The following is a 20,528-nucleotide window of genomic DNA, read 5'->3' on the forward strand; positions in this document are numbered from 1 at the left end:
TGTAAAACACTTTTGTTTTTCTTTGGTCAATGAAAGTAACCAGCTACTATCAGCTCAACCCTGAGTAATATACTTATATAGAGTTAATAAAATTGTTACTTGCAGACCTAATCCAGTTGACCCCATTTGGACTAATCAGAAGAAAGTCTTCAGTGTGTTTAATTTCTGATTAATTTCACATACAGTAATATATATTCACTCATAAAGCATTTATACTGATTTTCACTTAAATCTGTGGGTTATGATAGAAAGGGAAGCAATCCAGTTTTGAAATCGTTTAACTTCACTGTGTGATTAATCTCAACTTCATTTAGCCTTCAATAGGTATATTCATAAGAATTATAATGAATATTTACTGACTAAGATTACTGTCTTCAAGAAATTGACTGGTGTCATTTTATAGGATAATTTGTGGTAGCTATTTGTGCTGTGGTTCAAGACTGATAAAAATACAGTGAAGGGGGAAAAGCCCTATTTTTTAAAAAAATCATCAAGCTAAGATTATAACATGAGAGTTATTAATGCTTACAAGTTGGAGCAGTTATACATTCATTGTTTGAGCCAGTTACGTATATACAATGTAATGAAACAAAAATGCAGAACAAAATTAATAAGCAGATTTTAAAACTGAAAATTTTAAGTTTTACTATGCAAAAAATTCTTAAGAATTTTTATGAATGTACTTCATTGGTATCTAAAAGAAAAAAACATTGTTATGGATATTTTAGAAATATTATATGATATAATAACATCAATTACTTGTGCCAACTTCCCTTACTTGATTATTTCTACTTGTGCCAACTTCCCTTACTTGAGCATATCCAAACCACATATTCTTAGAATTAAACAAGGTCTTAAGGTTATGAGTGAGCTTTCTAGTAACACTATTTTTTTTTATTTTTTATATTTATTTATTGTAATAAAAAAATGGATAGTTTGGAAAATAATGCAATGGAATGCATTGAATTTACTTTTCTTATCCCTATGTTGGTGCATGTATGCATGTATTTCTAATGTTGAAATAGTATAAAAATCACTTTTTCAAAGTTGAAATGAAGAAGGAAAATGCAACTTCCAGCCTATCACTGCTTCTAGCTGTACTTTCTTTCTAAGCACATTTAATTTCTTCCCAAGTCTTGAAGTCACCTCTTTTAGCTGGCTTTTTCCTACAATAAAATTTTCACTTTCTCCAAATATGCTGGTTTCAAATATGTTATTCCTTATAATTACTTTCTCACTGATTGCTCAGGAGGGGCAAAAAATCCAAAAACTTCCTGAACAGAAACTTAGCTTTCGGACCAAATTATGGTTCAGTTGATTGAAAAAATTGAGATATTAATCTCAGACTCAATAAAAAGAAGGGTAATATCTTTTAAAGTCATTTTCATATCGCACTGAAATTAACAAAGCTAGCCAGCAGGACTTTGATAATGGAATTCAAGTGGTGGATGGTTTATGAAATATACATATGTATACATACATACATACATACATATTTGTTTTCTTAAGTTTTCACAGGTATTTATATGTATGGTATTCAGCTTTGTTCTGATGTTTTCCCACATCATTATAGTTGTGCTTTTAAAGTTGTAGCAACGTTTCAGCAGAATCTCATCTGCCATCATCAGGCTTCTGTATTGTGTTCATCTGTGAGTCAGACTTTCACAGCCGTTTCTGTTTTAAATTTGGTGTTAGCCTACTGCTATGCCAGAATGGTTTTTTCTTCATCCTGATTGGTTGGGAGTCTTGGTCTGTGTTTATTGGTCTTGGAGTTTGCTGTGTTCCGCTTGATTGGTGTTTCTAATGTCTTCCGTCTGTTTTGTATATATATGCAGTTTTTGGCGTGTTTGGGTCTTTTCCCATGTAAGATTGAGAGTATCTTGGCAATGTTTCAACAAGGTGTCCATGTCACCATCTTCAGGCTGGTGCTTTCGGCTTCGTATTTGTGAGAACAAAGCGTGATCGGAACTGCTGTCTCTCTATAAATTTATTTATTATTCCATAATAAATATTGTTTCCCCTCAAAGAAACATGGTGAACACAGAATGAAGCACCTATCTTGTTTCCCCATATTAGTCAAATATTTTAGAACAAGTTCCTCTAAAATCAGGGAGACATGCACTTATTTAAAAATAGAAACAGCAGGTATGCAATCACTTGCTTTTTCTGTTTGTTTGTTTTTTAATCCAAAGTATTGGATCTGACCTGCAAAAATCCAGAAAACATCTAGATTGTAATAGAATTTATCTGACAGTAAAAGCAAAGGATAGGAACGACATTTTAAGAATAGTCTTCTATGATTTTAATTTAAATGGATTTTACCGTTATGCTCCATGAGATTACATTTCATGAAGCAAGTTGAATTGCCCACTTTTATATAGAGATATGGATCAGAGAAGAAACTTCATTTCATGCAACTTTGAAATATCTCTACAGAAAGGAAAAATCAGCTCGTGCAAATCATCTCTAATTCTAATGCTATAAAATTTATTATCTAGGCAAATGTAGTAGCTCACTATTTAGTATTTTATTTTTTGCAAGAATCCCACTGTCTGATATTAAATAATATATAACTAATATAAAATCGCTATAAATAGGGAAGTATATTAAATTTTTCCTTAAAGCTGATTGCCTGAACAATTATCTTGATTTAAGCTTCCATTTTTAATTATCTTCTATTTCAAGTTCTTTATACCCACATTTTCCATGCATGATCTTCAAAAAGGCAAAGAGAATAAATGAGAAAAATAGTCTGTTGCTAGTGGACACTGTGGAATATTGGTTTTAATCCTCTATAGTAATATAGTTGGTTCTACTATTGAACAGAAAAGCAGCAAGGGGTCTTGTAAGAGAATGGCAGTCTATAAAAATGGTAAAATAGAATAACAAATAACTGGATTTATTTTGCAACACTCTGTGCTTATATTCATAAAATTACTTTGTTTAAACATATTTGGAATGTCATGTTACTTTTTATTGATAAAATGTTAACACATATCTAAGTCAACTACTTTTTTCTCATAAATGACATTTCTTACCCACACCCACCCTTGACAAAAATATCTGGGTGAACTCTGGAAGGACTCAAAAAGAAAAAAATTACAACCTTGTAAGCATTGTATAGGTGGCCATTTGGGTTATTATTATTATTTTACTTGAGTCTAGCTTCCTTGAGATAATGCATTCTTCTACAGTTGTCAGTGATTCATCTTAAAATGGTTTAGGCTGGACATTGTATGTACTCCAATTCCTTGGAATGAATTTCTTGTTTTTTTGAAAGGCCCTAAACACAACTTCTAAAACAGTTTTTTACTTGTTGATTATAATTGATATAAAATGTGGTTTTAATTGATTTTAATAGCTTAGGTTTTAAATTAGGTTTTGCTGTAAACCATTACGAGCCCTCAGTATTCAGACAATTATATTAAATAAATAGACAAAAGAACACTTACTGTTATATATTATAATTTTATAACTTTTATGTGCACTTTTGGTGTGTGTGTGTGTATACATACATATGTACATATACATATACATATACATATGCTGATGGCGAAGATTAGGATCAGCAAACCCAAGACCAAGATTGACAAAAGGAATGCAGACCAGCCACGAATTAAGTGGTGGAACCAGAAGAAGTTGGCGGGACCCCTCATCAAACCGGAGCAGTTCCTGCAGATGGCCGACGGGCCACAGGAAGCGTGGTCCATGTTGAAGAGCACTGTTCACACTGCCGGCTGCCAACAGCTTGGTTGCACCAAGCCAGGACGGAGACGCATCGAACGAGATACATGGCTCTGGACACCGGAAGTACAAGATGCCGTACACCTGAAGAAACGGCTCTACAAGGCCTTTTTTCAGGACAAGACCAGCGAGAAGCTCTGCGAATACAAGGTGGCCAAAAAGGCAGCCAAGAAAGCAGTAGCGACAGCCAGAAGCTCTCACTACGATGACATCTATGAGAAGCTGAACACGCAAGAAGGCGAGAATGAGATCTACCGCCTAGCCAAAAGCAGACACAGGAAGACCCTGGACATTGACCAGTTTCATGGGATCAACGACGAAAGGGGAAATTTAATCGTGAACCCCAGAGACGCTGCCGAGAGGTGGCGGCAATACTTCGAGAAGATCTCCACCGAGGAGTTCCCACACCCACGAACCCGAGGCGACCCAGTTGAAGGCCCAGTCTCAGGCATTTATGCCAGCGAGGTCACCGACGCCATCAAGGCCATGAAAAATGGTAAGGCAACAGGACCAGACGACATCCCTGCCGACTTCTGGAAAAAGGCACTACCGGGCTCGGCATTGTGGCTGTGCGAGCTGTTCAACAACATCGTCTCCACGGGAAAAGTGCCACACGACTGGTACGCAGCACCACTGTTCCGATCTGGAAGGGAAAGGGCAGCCCAGCGGACTGCTCCAACTACAGACCGGTCAGGTTACTGTCACACACTATGAAGATCTTTGAACGTGTCCTTGATAAGTTATTCGGGACATTGTCGACATCAGCGCCAACCAGGCCGGATTTATCAAGAACTGCGGCACCACCGACGCCATCTTCGGTGTGCGGATGCTGATGGAGGCTCACAGAGAGAAGAAAATCCCGCCCACACCGCCTTCCTGGACTTGGAAAAGGCCTTCGACCGAGTCCCGCACGATCTCATCTGGTACGCACTGCGAGATCACGGCGTGCCTGAGCTGCTCGTACAATGGGTCCAACTCCTATACAGATGTCACAAAAGCCGTGTAAAAGCGGCAGCTGGGATATCAGAGGAGTTTAATATCACCGCCGGCGACACCAGGGCTCCGCTCTCTCACCACTGCTGTTCATTCTGGTGATGGACACAATTACACCACGACCTATACACGCCCGCCCCATGGACGCTGCTCTACGCCGATGATGTGTTCCTGGCTAACCTGTGCAAGGCTGAACTCGAGCACCTAGTCCAACAGTGGCACGACCGCCTCGAGCAGTTCGGGCTCGGCTGAACCTAAAGAAGTCCGAATACCTGACCACTGACAATGAAATGATAGGCTCCATCCACGTGAACGGGCAGGAGCTACCGCGCGCCTCCACCTTCAAGTACCTGGGAACTATTCTTGGGGAAGAAGGCCTACTACAAACTGAGGTGGCAGCCAGGATCAACGCAGCGTGGGGCAAATGGAAGTCCGTCACGGGCATCCTCTGTGACAAGAAGATGCCGATGCACCTGAAGGCGAAAATCTATAACTCTGTGGTGCGACCGTGGCCATATACGGCGCAGAGTGCTGGCCGGCGACCAAAGAAGCCAGCAGACTCCAGATAATGGAGATGCGAATGCTCGATGGTCGGTAGGCCTCACCCTACTCGATCGCGTCAGGAACGAAGAAGTGCGTGAGCGGTTCAACGTCGTGCCCATCCCCACGGTCATGAGGCAGTCCCGGCTACGATGGTTCAGCCACGTGAGCCGTGCCAAGGAAGAATCTATCATCAAATCTGCAATGAAGGTGACTGTCGGAGGAGCGAGACCGCGTGGTAGACCTAAGCAACGCTGGATAGACACGATCAAGGCCGATCTAGAGATCGCGAAGGCAGACCCGACATACGTGGTAGACAGAGAGGTGTGGAAGCAGTACTTAAGGACATTAGCGGACCTCGCCCGAGCGCGAGACAAACGCTGAAGAAAAAGAAGAAGAAGATATATATATATATATACATACATACACATATACATATATACATACATATATACATATGTTCTGTCTCGCCTTTCCTCTTTCCCAAAAGATGAAAGAGTACAAACTCACACAAACACAGGCAGGCAAGCTGGTTCAGACTTCACAGAGTTAATTCTTTGGAACTGATAATACTCTTGGCATTCCAACACATCCTGCCTGTCAAGTCCAAACTGATAGTAAATAAAATTTTACTCACAGAAAATCACAAGGCAGTCCACAAAGAAAATCTGAAATAAGGTTAAACTTTGTCCCGTACAAAGTTTCCGGAGAAAACACACCCACTTTTATACCCTGTGGGGTGTGGCTGAATGACTCAGGTCACTCTCTGACCCTCCCACGCCTCCTACGTTGCTGCTCACATTTCTCCCTATGATGCTGCTTAGGATCGAGCCAACACTCTTCCTCTTTACTCCCTGTCAGGGGGTGCTCTGATATGCCTTCCTCCTGATTAATCTCAGGCTGTTCCTCTCGGTTATCTGATGGAACCTGAGACATTATCAGGGAAGAAGGTCCTGGGGAGGAAGGCACTGCCAGAGAGGAAGGTCCTGGGGAGGAATGCATTCCCAGTTCCTCCTCCTCATCTTCCAGGTCCTCTTCCTCTGACAGCATGGGCTCGGGAATCACCATCTTCAGGCTGGTGTTTTTGGCTTCGTGCTTGTGTGAGCAAAGCATGATGGAGCTGCCGTTTCCCTATATATACTGGTGGGGAGGTTGGCTGTATTGTCATTTCTTGATTGATTGATGGTGTTGATGTTTGCAGATTGGCTGGCTTTTTTGTAAGAAAAAAGATGAGTGGAACCTTGTTGAAACGTTGCCAAGATGCTCTCAATCTTACATGGGAAAAGACCCGAACATGCCAAGACCTGCATACTTGTATGCCTGAAAATCTACGAAAACACACATATATATGGAATCTTTATTAATTGGCTTGTTAATGACATTAGACATTTCTCAGCAATGCATGGATTAAAAGTATCAAATCTCCTGATAAGAAGTTGGCCAAAAGGGGAAAAAAGAAAACCATTTGATACGTACATTTTAAATCAATTTAACCAACAGAATATAGTAAAGATGTTGAAGTAGAAGCTCAGTGCTCAGCTATAGAAATTCATTAGATGACTTTCCTTCACTTGCACTCAGAAAAACCTACTTTATAAGATTGTTGATGTGAGGATAAAATGAAGGAAGATTTTCTGTGTAAACTGCCTTAAGCTCATAGAGAAAAGATGTGATAAAATTGAATATACACACAACCCTATATTTTATCTCCTATCATATACCTTGAAATCTTTTTCATCTTCTTACAAATTCTAAAGATATTTATTGATATTTCTATTTGTGGAATATGGAGGTAGAGATAGGAACAATATCTACTTGCTCAGATTACATAATTAAAGAGTGAAACCTTTCTGAGGTGAATTTAATCGATTTTCTTATTCTTTCTTTTCAGAAGGCATATGACACAATCAATGCATCCAATACTGAAACTATAGAAAATCCAGGGTTCCAAATTATATTACAGATAGTCTTTAATGGCCACAAATGGAACCAGATTTTTTGTTGCTAAGCAATGCAGATGTCAAGTGAGTCATAACCAATTTTACAACTCTTTTGTATAGTTGTTAAGCAAATCACTGTGTTTGTTAAGCAAATCATGTGGTCGTTGAGAGAATTTGGCTTCTCCCGTTGACTTTGATATTAGAAGCTGGCAGATAAGGTTTCAAAAAATGATCATGTGACCGTACGATGCTGCAAATGTTCTAAATACATACCGTTTGCCAAGTGTCTACATTTTGATCATGTGACTGTAGGGATGTTGCTATCGTTTTAAGAGTGAGGCTGGTTTTAGGTCAAATTGTTCAGCACTGTTGTAACTTCAAGTGGTCCCCAGACAAATGTTTTTAAGTCGAGGACCAACTGTAATGTTTGTTAATTTACAGTGTACCTTACTTTATCTACTCCTGGCATGTTGTAGGAAGTATGTTATGCAGAACAAATGAAAAGGGATTAATAAAATGCACGTTTACTTATTTATTTTTAATTTTTTCAAAAAACCATTTCCCTTTAAAAGATAATGGAACCCAAATAAATATTTCTACATTCCTCCCAGCCCAACATAATGTAGATGCAGTGAACAGAAAAATATTTTGAACTCTTATTGCCTAGCAACAGGAAGAGAAGAAAATTATATTCCAGCAACCCAGTTAGCACAAGAGAGTTCATATCCAAAATACCAATAAAATGATCAAAGCTACAATGCAACTTCAATTAATATAAACTGTTAAAAAAATAAAGTTATTCTGGCCAATTAATTTTGATGCAATTTGGATTTTATTTTCTTCCCTGAAAGGAGGAGAAATACTTCAAATGCAAGCAGCCATGCCATTAACCCATATAGCAAAACTGAACTGAAATCATTTCTGTTCAAATGGTACTCTTCTGCCTTCATCTGCAGTAGGTTTGTCATAAATATGACTGTTTTTAGAAAGCATTTTTTCTTAAAATCAGAATCTAAAACGTTATTCACTAAAAGGCACTGGATAGTACATAACAATATAGTAATTATTTTCATTTGCTTTGATGACTAACTTGTCAGTAACATGGATTTTGTATTAAATCAGAATGCTTAACTTCTTGTGAAATCTAGTCATATAAAGTTATCATAATTTATTCCATTTGTGGAAAATTTTTGACTGTTCATGAAAAGAGGCTCTTTCAAGATCAGCTTAGGATGAAGTTTGCAGTTCGCATTGCATCAATAGGGTATGAAAATGAATAAATTGAGTGCATCAGGTCAGTGCTGAAGAATAAAATTATATTCTATGCAAAATGAAAACATGAATTTTTAAGGAAGATATCAGATGCCTCTTGAATAACTCTGGGAACCTAGTACTTGCCAAATTTTGCACATGCTGCATCTAGCAAGAATCTTCACTCTGGTCTTCTCTTTGAGCAGAAGCCAGAGCCATCCCTGATTGGCTGAGTCCATTTGACAGGAGCTGTCAAATGGAATCAGCTGTTGTGATGACCCAGGGTGGGATACAAAACAAACACAATCAAAGAAAACAGGTAAAGCCCCTTTTATTCCTTCACTTTGCTTCTAAGCAAAAACTCCCACACAAACAGTTACAAGAAGAAAGAAAAAAGCAACACAAACAGGGCAAGATAAGGGCTGGAGGACATCCACAGATAACACACACTCAGACAGGAACCATAAACTGGAGATATTTCCACAACTTGTTTCCAGCATTCACCCATATGCAAGTCCGTCCTCTTATTCAGTTGTCACAGTTGCAGCTCTGAAGAGGATCAAGGCCCTCTCCTCTCAAGTAGGCCACGTAGCTCCCTTATCCTCTCCTCCCTAAATGCCCTAAGATAGATAGGGGATGGACCTGGGTCCTCCTCTGACTGCTCAGCCAGCCTTTGCCCTTCCCCAGCCTCCTCCACAACCTCTGGAGCCACACTTCCAGTCCTTGTTGGCTGTTCCTCCTCTCCCTCAGAGTCAGTCTCCACCAGGGGCATGGCAGCTGTCCTCTGTCAGCCGGCTGCTTGGTTAGCTTGTGGCAAGCCGCAGCTGGGTTACTTTATTGCAGATAAAGCCTTAATCTAACCTCTGCCTCTTTATTCCTGTGTGCCAAACTTAAAACTGGCAATGAGGATGGAATGTTAGTGCAGTGAGGCAATTCTGAGGCAAAAAAGAGCTGAACTAACAAAGCTGAAGTCACGGAGCTGAGGCATTGTCAGAGCTGTCACTAAAAAACCTCAGATGGTGGCACCACCGAACTTCCCGCCCTTCCACCCAGCTACCAAGACCTGGATGTCCTACGTAAACCACTTCAAATGCATGATGGATGCCACCAACTTGACAGAGATCCCTGCAAACAGGAAGAAGGTTTACTTCCTGAGCTTCTGCAGAGCTATGGTCTTCAACACCAACACCTCCTTACTAGCACCCCAGACCGTGAAAGCCATCACCTGGGAAGAGCCACAAGAGGTCCTCAGCAATCATTATGCACCCAAACCATCCCACATTGCCCACCGCCATGCCTTCCAAAGAAGAAGCCAAGCAGAGGGAGAATCCATCAGCAAATACATGGCAGCCCTCAGATCAGCTGCCCTTTACTCTGGATTCCAGGAACTGGATGACATGCTGCTGGACCAGCTTGTCTATAGAGTAAGAGACCTTCAGCTACAGAGGCATCTCTTAACCAAAGCCGATCTAAGCCTGAAGCAAGTCTTTGAAGAGGCACAAGCCGTGGAGCTGTCAACACTTTCCACAGTTGAAATTCAAGGCTCCAGCAGCCTCCCGGGCAGTAAGACAAACACAGCTCTTCACTATGAAGAATCGTTTGTTGCTGATTTCTATGAGGGTGAGGAAGCATAAACTCCCTGAAGGTACCTCAGCCAGCTCAAAGAAGAAGCATCCCACCTGACAGAAGACAGATTACACCTCAAGTCATCTGCCTAAGCTGTGGAGGAAATCAATTTAGAGCCACCTGCTGCTTCAGGAACATGATCTGCTTAAAGTGTCAGAGGAAGGGACATCTGGCAAGAATCTGCCAAGCTGCAAGAAGCCTGAACCAGCCATTTCCCAATCAAATGCAAACAAAAATTTTAAAACTAAAGAGGACCGCTTTGCAATTAACAAAGCATGTCCTAGAACTGAATCACTATCACATTGTTTTAACATTAACAAAAGTAATATTGATCTTCTTTTAGAAGGTAACCCTACAAAATGGAGGTGTACACTGGGTCCTCCCTCTCCATCCTGCCCTGGGACACCCTGAAGCACCTGGTTCCTGACATCACTAAGAAGCAGCTGACACCCTGCAACCTGGCTTTGAGAGACTACCAAGGTCAAGCAATCCTGGTCATTGGAACAGGCAAGTTCCATTTACAATTCCACCATTTCAATGGACACCTATCACTAGTCATAGTGAATGGGTATCTGCCAAGCTTGCTAGGGCTAGATTGGTTCAATTGCTTGGGCCGACAGGTGACTGGAATTAACTCTGTCACCTCCCACAATTTAGAACAACTTCTTTCTAGTTTTTCTGAAGATTTTTAGGACAAGCTTGGCTGCTACAAGGGCATACCCATCACTCTTAATTTGGCCCCCCAAGTGGCTGCAATAAGACTCAAGCCGCACAGAATTCCATTAGTTCTACATTCCAAAGTGGATGCCCAGCTAGACAAGCTGCTCCCACAAGGGGTCCTTTAACCAACTGACTTTTCAAAATGAGAGACCCCCCCACATTGTCATCCCATTAAAGCAGGATGTCTCAATTCACATTTGTTCAGACTATAAGTCCACAATCAATAGGGGTCTCCAACCAAATGCCTACCCAGTACCTATTATACAGCACCTGCTGCATTTTCTAGGCAAAAGCTCAATCTGATGCCTGTACAATCAGCACAGGACCACCCCAAGACTGTGTGCTTTCTCCACTTCTCTTCTCCCTGTATACCAATGACTGCATCTCAAACAATCCATCTGTTAAAATAACTGAAGTTTGCTGATGGCACAACAGTGATTGGTCTCATTCAAGACAACGACGAATCCGCATACAGACAGGAGTTTATACAACTTGCCTCATGGTGTAACCAGAACAATCTGGAACTGAACACACTCAAAACCATAGAAATGGTGGTAGACTTTAGAAGAAACCCTCCTATACTACCACCTCTTGCAATACTAGACAACACAGTATCAACAGTAGAGACCTTCAAATTTCTAGGTTCTACTATATCACATGACCTAAAATGGACACCTAACATCAAAAACATCATCAAAAAAGCACAACAAAGAATGTCCTTTCTGCGCCAACTCGGGAAGCTCAAACTGCCCAAGGAGCTGCTGATCCAGTTCTACAGAGGAATGATTGAGTCTATCATCTGTACCTCTATAACTGTCTGGTTTGGTTCTGCAGCCCAATAGGACAGACACAGACTTCAGAGAGTAATTAGGACTGCAGAAAAAACAATTACTACCAATTACTGTATTCAATCGAAGACCTGTATACTGCATGATTCAAAAAGAGGGCTGTGAAAATATTTACAGACCCCTCACATCCTGGACATAAACTGTTTCAACTCCTTCCCTCAAAATGATGCTATAGAGCAGGGGTCCCCAACCACCGGGCCGCGGACTGGTCCCGGTCCGTGGAACATTTCCTACCGGGCCGCCGGTTTGCTGGGCACCGCCATCTTGTTTGACAAGAAAGTGCTTCCGGGTGAGCTTTTCTGGTTGGAAAGCAGCATTTGGGTCCTGAAGGGATCCTCGCGCCTTAGTTTCATTGAAGGGGGGGGGGCTTTGAATGAAACTAAGGCGCGAGGTTTCTTTCAGCACCCAAGGCAAGGCGAGCCGAGCGACCGTCCCGAAGCCATCCTGAAGCGAACCTTTGTACAAAGGTACAAAGGAGGAGTTGAAGGTGGTGGGGAGAAGCGGGGGACGGCTGGCTGGCCAGTCACTCGACTTGCCTTGCCTTGTCATGTGTGCTGATGCCAGTACCAGGACGTGGATCATTTTGTGATGCCGGTACCGGGCCGCGGCACAAAAAAGGTTGGGGGCCACTGCTATAGAGCATTGCACATCAGAACAACTAGGCACAAGAACAGGTTTTTCCTGAAAGCCATCACTCTGCTAAACAAATAATCCCCTCAACCCTGTTCAATTATTACAAAGTCTGCACTATTATTACTAACCCATCCCCTCCCACTTGTGACTGTATGACTGTAACTTTGTTGCTTGTATACTTACGGTTTATATTGACTGTTTCCTAGTATGATTGATTGCTTATTGTACCCTATGACTATCATTAAGTGTCGTACCTTATGATTCTCAACTCCTGGCATTTTTCAGTCAATCACAGAGAGCTTGCTTTACAACTTAAATCCACCACTACTGAGGCAGTGTCTAGACAACATATTTGGGACTCATGGATACCCTGACACCCTAGTCTCTGACAATGGGCCCAAATTTACTTCCATCTATTTTGAGCTGTTCTTGGCACAAAGAGGTATCAGGCATGCCCTAATCTCCCCCTTTCACCCCTCTTTTAATGGAATGGCTGAGAGAGCAATGAGATCAGCCAAGGAGGCCCTAGGAAGAATGACTGAAGGAGATTGGCCTCAAAGGTAGCCCTTATACCTACTTATCCAGCATACCATCCCCAATGCTTTGACCAACCTGTCCCCTGCTGAAATGTTAATGGGGAGAAGGCTAAGGACCACACTCAACCAGCTCCACCCAACCTATACCCCCCAAACACCACTAGGCTCCAGCAGTAAGTTTCGGGCTTTTAAGTAAGTGGACTTGGTCTATACCTGCAATTGCACAGGGAACCCCCTATGGTTGCCAGAATGGGTGGAAAGGATAACAGGGCCAAATCCTACAGAATTAGGCTGGCTGATAAGAAAGTTTGATAGCATGTGGACCAACTAAGGAGCCATTGGAGTATCCTTGCAGGTCTGCCCAGAGAAGGAGCTGAGGGTGAGGAGAATGAAATGGATGTCCCTATGACTGAACACCCAGGGCCGACAACCAAGCAGCGGTCTCTCATGGAGGCCTTACCGATGGAAGACTCGCTGTCGAACCCCGAGGCCTTCCCAAGCGAAGAGACGACACCGTCTCCATGGAAGACTCCAGACCATAGCCGATCCTCTTCTACCACTGACTCTGGCCGGACTGAGAAGATCTGGGCGAGTGAGGTATCGCCCCTTCTACCTGGACAGCTACACATGCACAATTACAGGGTGAAGGAGTGCTGCATCTAGCAAGAGTCTTTACTCCAGTCCGCTCTTTGAGCATAAGCCAGAGCCGTCTTTGATTGGCTGAGTCCATTTGAAAGCTCTGTATAAAAGGAGCCGTCAAATGGAATCAGCTGTTCTCTGTCAGCTGGCTGCCTGGTTAGCTTGTGGCAAGCTGCAGTTGGGTTACTTTATTGCAGGTAAAGCTCGTTAGCCTTAATCTAGCCTCTGCCTCTTTACTCCCGCACACCAAACTTAAAAGCACAAATCTGTTTAAAATTATTTATCCAGTTTTAACTAGTATTTAATTTACATTTGGGGTCTATGGATACATATAGCAAATTATTCTCATTTTCAGAGGGTTTCTTTTTAAAGGATTCATTTGTACAGGCTCTTGATTACTGTAAATTAAGGGACTTGGCCCTGAATGTACCATAAATAGTGATTGCTTGCATAAATATTGCAAAGAATCTAAGATTTTCCATAATTTGTCATTTAATTATCTACATCTTTTCTAAATTTATAAATGTTGGAGAGATAACAGCAAAGAGTCTGAAAATAAGATTTCCAAGGCCAATTTTGATTTAGCAACTAATTCTTGGCTTGTTATACAATGATAGGAGAGAATCATATAACCATGTTAAATACATTTTATATATTTCAGTTTCAGTTTGAATATACATGTCATGAAAGCTGCAGAAATGAATATAACCTAATGCAAAAAGAATTATCAGACAGATTGAAAAGTTACTAGAAATATAAACCTTTTCTAAACTTTTTAAAATGAAGACTTGTTATTGGACATTGTGTCCGTATGTTCAACTCAGTGCTGACCTCTAGCACTTGCCTGAACATGGCCCTGAAGCAGTAGTGGGATTCAATTTGTTTTACTACCGGTTCTGTGGATGTGGCTTGGTGGGTGTGGCAAGGAAGGATACTGTAAAATCTCCAGTCAGAGGTGCTATTTGCCAGTTTTCCAAACTAGTCAAAATTTCCGCTACCTGTTCTCCAGAACTGGTCAGAACCTGCTGAATACCACCCCTGAAGGCTTCTTGGCAAGATTCAGCAGTGATTTATCATTACCTACTTTCTAGGGCTGTGAGAGAGAGTGACTGGCCCAAGGTCACTCAGATGGTTTTATGCTTAAGGTGGGACTTGAACTTATGATCTCTCAGTTTCAACCCTGGTGCCTTAATCCACTACACCAAAGTAAATCATTTATTGGACATTAACATCTAACAAAGAAAATAAAATTGTCTAATGGGAAAAATGAGGGGGAAAATTATAGCTTACCCCTGTTTTCTAAAGACTTCAATAAAGAAGATGTTCTAGATTTGTACAACTAGAAAGCAAAGCCAGAACAAAAAAGGAAGAGTGGGGGAGGAAGAAGAAGGGGATGAGATGGCTATCTATTTTAAATACAAAGCTTACATTAAAAGTAAAATCCCTATTCTCTCGATCAAGATAATAGCTTTCCATCATGTCTGATGCAGCAAAAAGTAACAGTAATATTTACCAAACCTAGACATACTTTTCAGTAAATATGCATTTAATTATACTATTGTTTGAAATGTTTGTTTTTCCTTTTCATGATCATTGGAGATATAAGTTATTTGCATCATGGTGTTAACTAAGTCTAGGCATAGAGTTTTGGCCTGTTTGTTGAAAAAATCAATTATTTTTTTAATATTTATTTGTATAACTGAAATTGCAGGTAAAATTGATACTATAAAACCAAAAATGTATTCATAGAATATTTTACCATCCTATTTCAGTTGAAAGACCTGCTCCTGATGCTAAATATTGAACAGCTATTGGTCTGGCCACTTCCAGGAATCCTTAAATAAAATTATTAAGATCTACTTAAAAACTTAAACTTGGTTTGTGGTTGGTTTTGGAACAATAAATATATGTTGGTTATTTTCTTTGAAAATCTCCACTACATGTACTGTAGACAAGAGGAGTTTGACTAAGACTATTTAATACACATGGCTACAGTCTCCTTCTGAAATACTACAACAATAATGTATTTTTGTTTAAACAAAATTCAGTACACTGTTTATCCTGACAAGAACCATAAATTTGCATTCATGGATCTAAACTATTTGTTTTAAAATGTTTGGTTCTCATCCCACCCTTCCTTTTAATTTTTAAAAAAATCACACATAACAAGAGATTTGAAAGCAAAACAACTTGAAAAAGATATTTAAGTGCCACACCTGTTTAATTATTTGAATCAGAATCTTGCATGACAAATATAATATGTATTTGGACCACTGCTTTAATTCTTTGGGTTTTTTCCATGTTGCCAATCTTCTTAGTTCTACTAAGCTACTCCTCAAAAGACAATACAGTTAGTCTTATTTATTTGGCCACAAAAGGAAGCAAAAAATAATAACTGAAATCAAAGGCATCTTCTTTTTCAACTGGCTTTGTGGACATTCATTCAAAAAAGGTTCCAGAGAAACTTCAATCTATCCTGAGAATGAAGAATGTAGCCCCTTACCAAAGTAGGTAATTTATGCTTAATGTGGTAATATAAACATTCATCAACATGGCAGCCTTTAGACTGCAAGGCAAGACTGCATGATTTGAACACTTTGTTTTTCAAACCTAGAGGCAGGCTATCAGGACAAAATTGAATTATCTTCTAATTTATGTTCATCAATAAGACTAGTGATGCATAAATGTAATTAAAATACAGACTTCTCATTATCAAACAGGCAAATTTCCTATCAAACAAAAAAAATGTCTTCAGTTATTTGGAGTTTTGTATTTATATGGAAATAAAATCATAAAATCAACAAGTTTCTCTGCAGAGGAGTAGAACATTTTGAATGGTCTTTATAATATAATATTGTATATTAATAATTGCACCAGTGAGACATGCCACGATCCTCTATTAACAACAATGAGTTTAAAAAGAAACAATCAAGCTTCTTACAGACTATTAACAGCATAAAAAAATGCACACACAAACCAGGTTCCACTAATATCCTGACCGAAATGTTTAAGAAAAAAACCCTAGCCTAGATCTTCAATAGCTTACAGAAGGTTGGGATCTTCAAATCTTAGGGATGGGGAGGCCATATGAGAAAATCTCTTCATTCTGTCTATTTAATATGATTTTCCTTCCTAGATTCCTTCCAAATGTTTTCTCAAAATCTTACTTTTGCAATCTTTAATACAGATCCCATTTTTCTCTCATTCTTTGCATTGTAGTGGGCAATCAAGTGTTATGTGTAAATTTTCATTTTTAATACTATTAAATATTCTAATCTAACCAAGATGTGTTTATCTTCCATGAAGTTATACCAGGAAAATTGGTAATTTATTATCATGTCCCATTGGCAAAGGTTAATAGTTTCTGTGGGGTAAACCAGATAGAAATACAACTAGATATGCTAGTTCTACTTTATTGTAAAGTTACATGGACAGAGTCTTCCAATTCTGAAAACACATTTCTCCCATCTCGATTACAGCCCAAAAAATTAGGGAGGGTTCTTCTGAGCCTTTTGACCTGCCTCTGGGTATGCTCTCTCTTATTTGGCCACCCCCTTGGCACTGTCTCTTATCTTTTCCACATGCCATTACAGTTCCATAACATAACACTTACTTTCTACTACTGGGAAGTAGGAAACTAGGAAAAAAGAAGCAAATGTTGCTCATATTTTCATTAGTTATCATCAGCCCTTCATGTTGGATCAGATTAAGGACAAATGGCACATAGATCAGTGCTACTTTTATTGTAACAGTATCTTGCAAGTCTGAATCAGCTTCTCTTTACTTCCCATTATCTTCAGATGAACTCATGTTACATTCTTGTCTCAGACTCAGATCCTGTTTATCTTTCCATCAGCTCTGTAGTGACTTTTCCTCTTAATTAAGGACACTCATCTATTTTTCTGAGAATTTAAGGGGAGTGGACTGCATATAACAGTCTGAGAATTGCCAGGATCTGATAACACAAAAAGCTAATATACTGTAATCAGTCCTTTAAAATTCAAACAGCTGTGAGTTCAATTCTTGGAAGCAAGTTTGAACCTTTTAGAAAAAAACCTGGCTATGCATGTCTGACAATTCCTAATAAGGATGAACTGGTCAGGAGGGCCTCCTAGTGGTTAATGTAACCTTCAGTTATTATTCAGTACCATCGTTCAGTAATTAATTGTCATATCTAGTAAAAGAGATAGAATCTCCTTTTGTTGCATCCTCTTCTAAGTTTCATGAAGCTTCTAAACTTTATCGTTATAAATATATAACAAAATATTTATGGTTCCCCAGACCCAGTTTGGGGATTTAGTGCTTTTAAACACACACACACACACACACACACACACACACACACACACACACACCTACCTCTTAAAATGTCTTAGTTTTGTCAAGTCTGTTCCTATATATCCAGATAAACTCAGTCTGCTACAGATGAAGACTTATTGATCTGTTACACTGACAATGTAGCATAAAGAGGTTGATACTTATTTTTTTTACTTTACATTATAAAGAAGCCAACATAAAATGGTATTTATATTATTTCCTTTTGTTATATATTCCTGTAGTCTCCATAAATAATGCATAGTGGAAAAGATATGTCTGAGTGATCCAAACAATAGAACATAAAACATTATCTACTGTCATATAGTTTAGCACTTGATATGTATTGAAAACACTCCAGTGCCACAATGTTTTTATGGATGGTTCCATCTATTGTAAACACTTTTAATTTTCTACTGTTGGCTTGCTCTGAGACTATCAAGATTTCTTTTCTAAAGATGAGGCTTTTTAAAGAAATATTATTCCTTGTCTGCAAAACTGATTATGGCACTTGGCACTACTAAAGTGCTGACATACTCATTCTGATGGAAGATTCTTTGTATTATATCTAAAATTAATAACTAGTAAGCACAAAGTCAAAAATGAACACAAATAATTGTGGCTTTTGCAAGTAGGGACCAGTCAAAATATAATTATAATTTTATTTTTGTATTTATAGCTTACAGGGTATTCTGTATTTTAAAAATGAAGATTTGTTGGAATCTTGGTATTTACTGAACTTGGTTTTCTTCTTACAAACACCAAACCAAGTAACATTGTCAATGCTTTCTGGGGATTGTTGACTTTTATATCTGTCTGCTTGTTCTACAAGTCTTCATGGGGGTTGTTGTAATTAGTGGTACCTCTTTCTGATTGATCTATCTGGTTTGGTAGACTGCCCTGTATGGTCTTAGATTCAGTGGTAGTACTTGACTGGTTCAGCCTGGTTCTGGCAAGCCAGTAGCAGCGATGAGCAGCAGAGGTTGAACTGGTTCTCTCAACTGCTCTGCTGGCTCTGCTGTTGGGCCCACCCGCCCGCCAGGGCTCCCATACTCACTTTTATCCGCTGAATTTGAAGCTCAGCTGCTTTGCGCGACACAGAATAGTGGCGCATGGCGGCTGCTGAAGCAACGGGATTGTGCAGGCTTGCAGGAGGCAAGTTAGAACACCTCTGCGCCTGCGCAAACATCTCTGCACCTGTGCAAAGTATGCATTTGGCACACATGTGCACGCAAAGTGCATGCATTCACACAAAGCATGCCCACCAAGCCATGCCCATTGAACAATATTTGAATCCACCACTGCTTAGATTGATCTTGCCTATTGTATCTTGATTAATGTAATGATTACTAGGTATGTAGGGGTAAGGGAAGTATTGTCAAGCTGTTTGCTTCTTTCTTGGGTCTTTGTTTCCTTTTTAAATAGTTTGTTAACTGGGTTTATTTCTATATATTAGTTAATGTCTGACCTCTTAGAATGCCGGCTTCTAAAATTTGTCTTAAATTTCTGGATTTGCCTTGATCTTAAATGGTTATAATTTCCCAATTAAATGTATTATTGAATTTGTCTATGAATAATAGAGTTTTTAAAAATTGTTTCTTCTGAATGCCAACTGGTATTCATGGATGCATTTTGCTAATCTTCTGCTCATTTGTCCTACATGGTTGCTTTCATAATCCATGCATTATATGTTGTAAATAATTCATCTTCTATAGTAGTTGCTGGTTATTTGAATTTGCTTAATATGCTTTGTAGAGATTTCGTTGCTTTGTGGACCACTGTGAGCCTAGTGAAGTTTTCTGCTGATGTTTTCCAAGAGATATTTGTTCTGTATGAGGGAACTATTATTTTCATAGATATGTGGTTGCATTAGAATGGCACATTTTAACATGGTTACTTAGGTACCTATTATGGTGAAGAATGCTGTAAATTTTCTTTGGAAAGCTGAACTGTTGCTCTATACTCTTGCTCACCTGAAGAGTGTTCTTATAAAGCTTTTCTTTTGAATGGTTGGATTATTGCTCTGATAGTGAAAATTCATAGAATGATTTACATGATAAGGTCTTGCCCTGCTGAAGAAGTTACTTTTTTTAAAACAAACTTTATTGATTACAAAACCAAAACATCGAACAAACACAACAAAGAGAAGAAAAAAAAAAGAAATAGAAAAAAAGAAAATGATTAAAAAACTAACAATTCTACTATCGACAGTCTATGGCTCCTTGTTTGTTATCAGTATTGGTGATACATTTACAAATACATCTTATTGCGAATATATAATTATGATTTACATTTAACGTTATTTACTAATATATTTTCTATTTTTGTTCTATCCAATCATACCAGCATTCCCAGCTTCTATAATATTCTGATGTTTCTTTTTCCTTAAGTGCTAAGCATAACTTGTCCATCTCTGCACAGGCTGTTATCTTCTGTATAACCATCTCCTCTGTTGGAATAACTGCTTGTTTCCAACACGGTGCAAAGGTTATTCTGGCTGCAGTAAGAATATGCAGTATTATATATTTTATATTTTTAGGAATTTGTCTTCAGCTTCAACCAAAACCATACAAGAGCACACAATAGATACAAACTCAAGATAAACCGCACCAAACTTGATTGCAAGAAATACGACTTTAGCAACAGCGTGGTCAATGTCTGGAATACTCCACCTGACTCTGTGGTTTCTTCCCCAAACCCCAAAAACTTTAACCTTAGACTGTCTACTATTGATCTGACCCCTT

The sequence above is a fragment of the Pseudonaja textilis genome, chromosome 5 (assembly GCF_049901715.1).
Source record: "Pseudonaja textilis isolate UNSWEBS1 chromosome 5, rPseTex1.2, whole genome shotgun sequence".
Classification (NCBI taxonomy): Eukaryota; Metazoa; Chordata; class Lepidosauria; order Squamata; family Elapidae; genus Pseudonaja; species Pseudonaja textilis.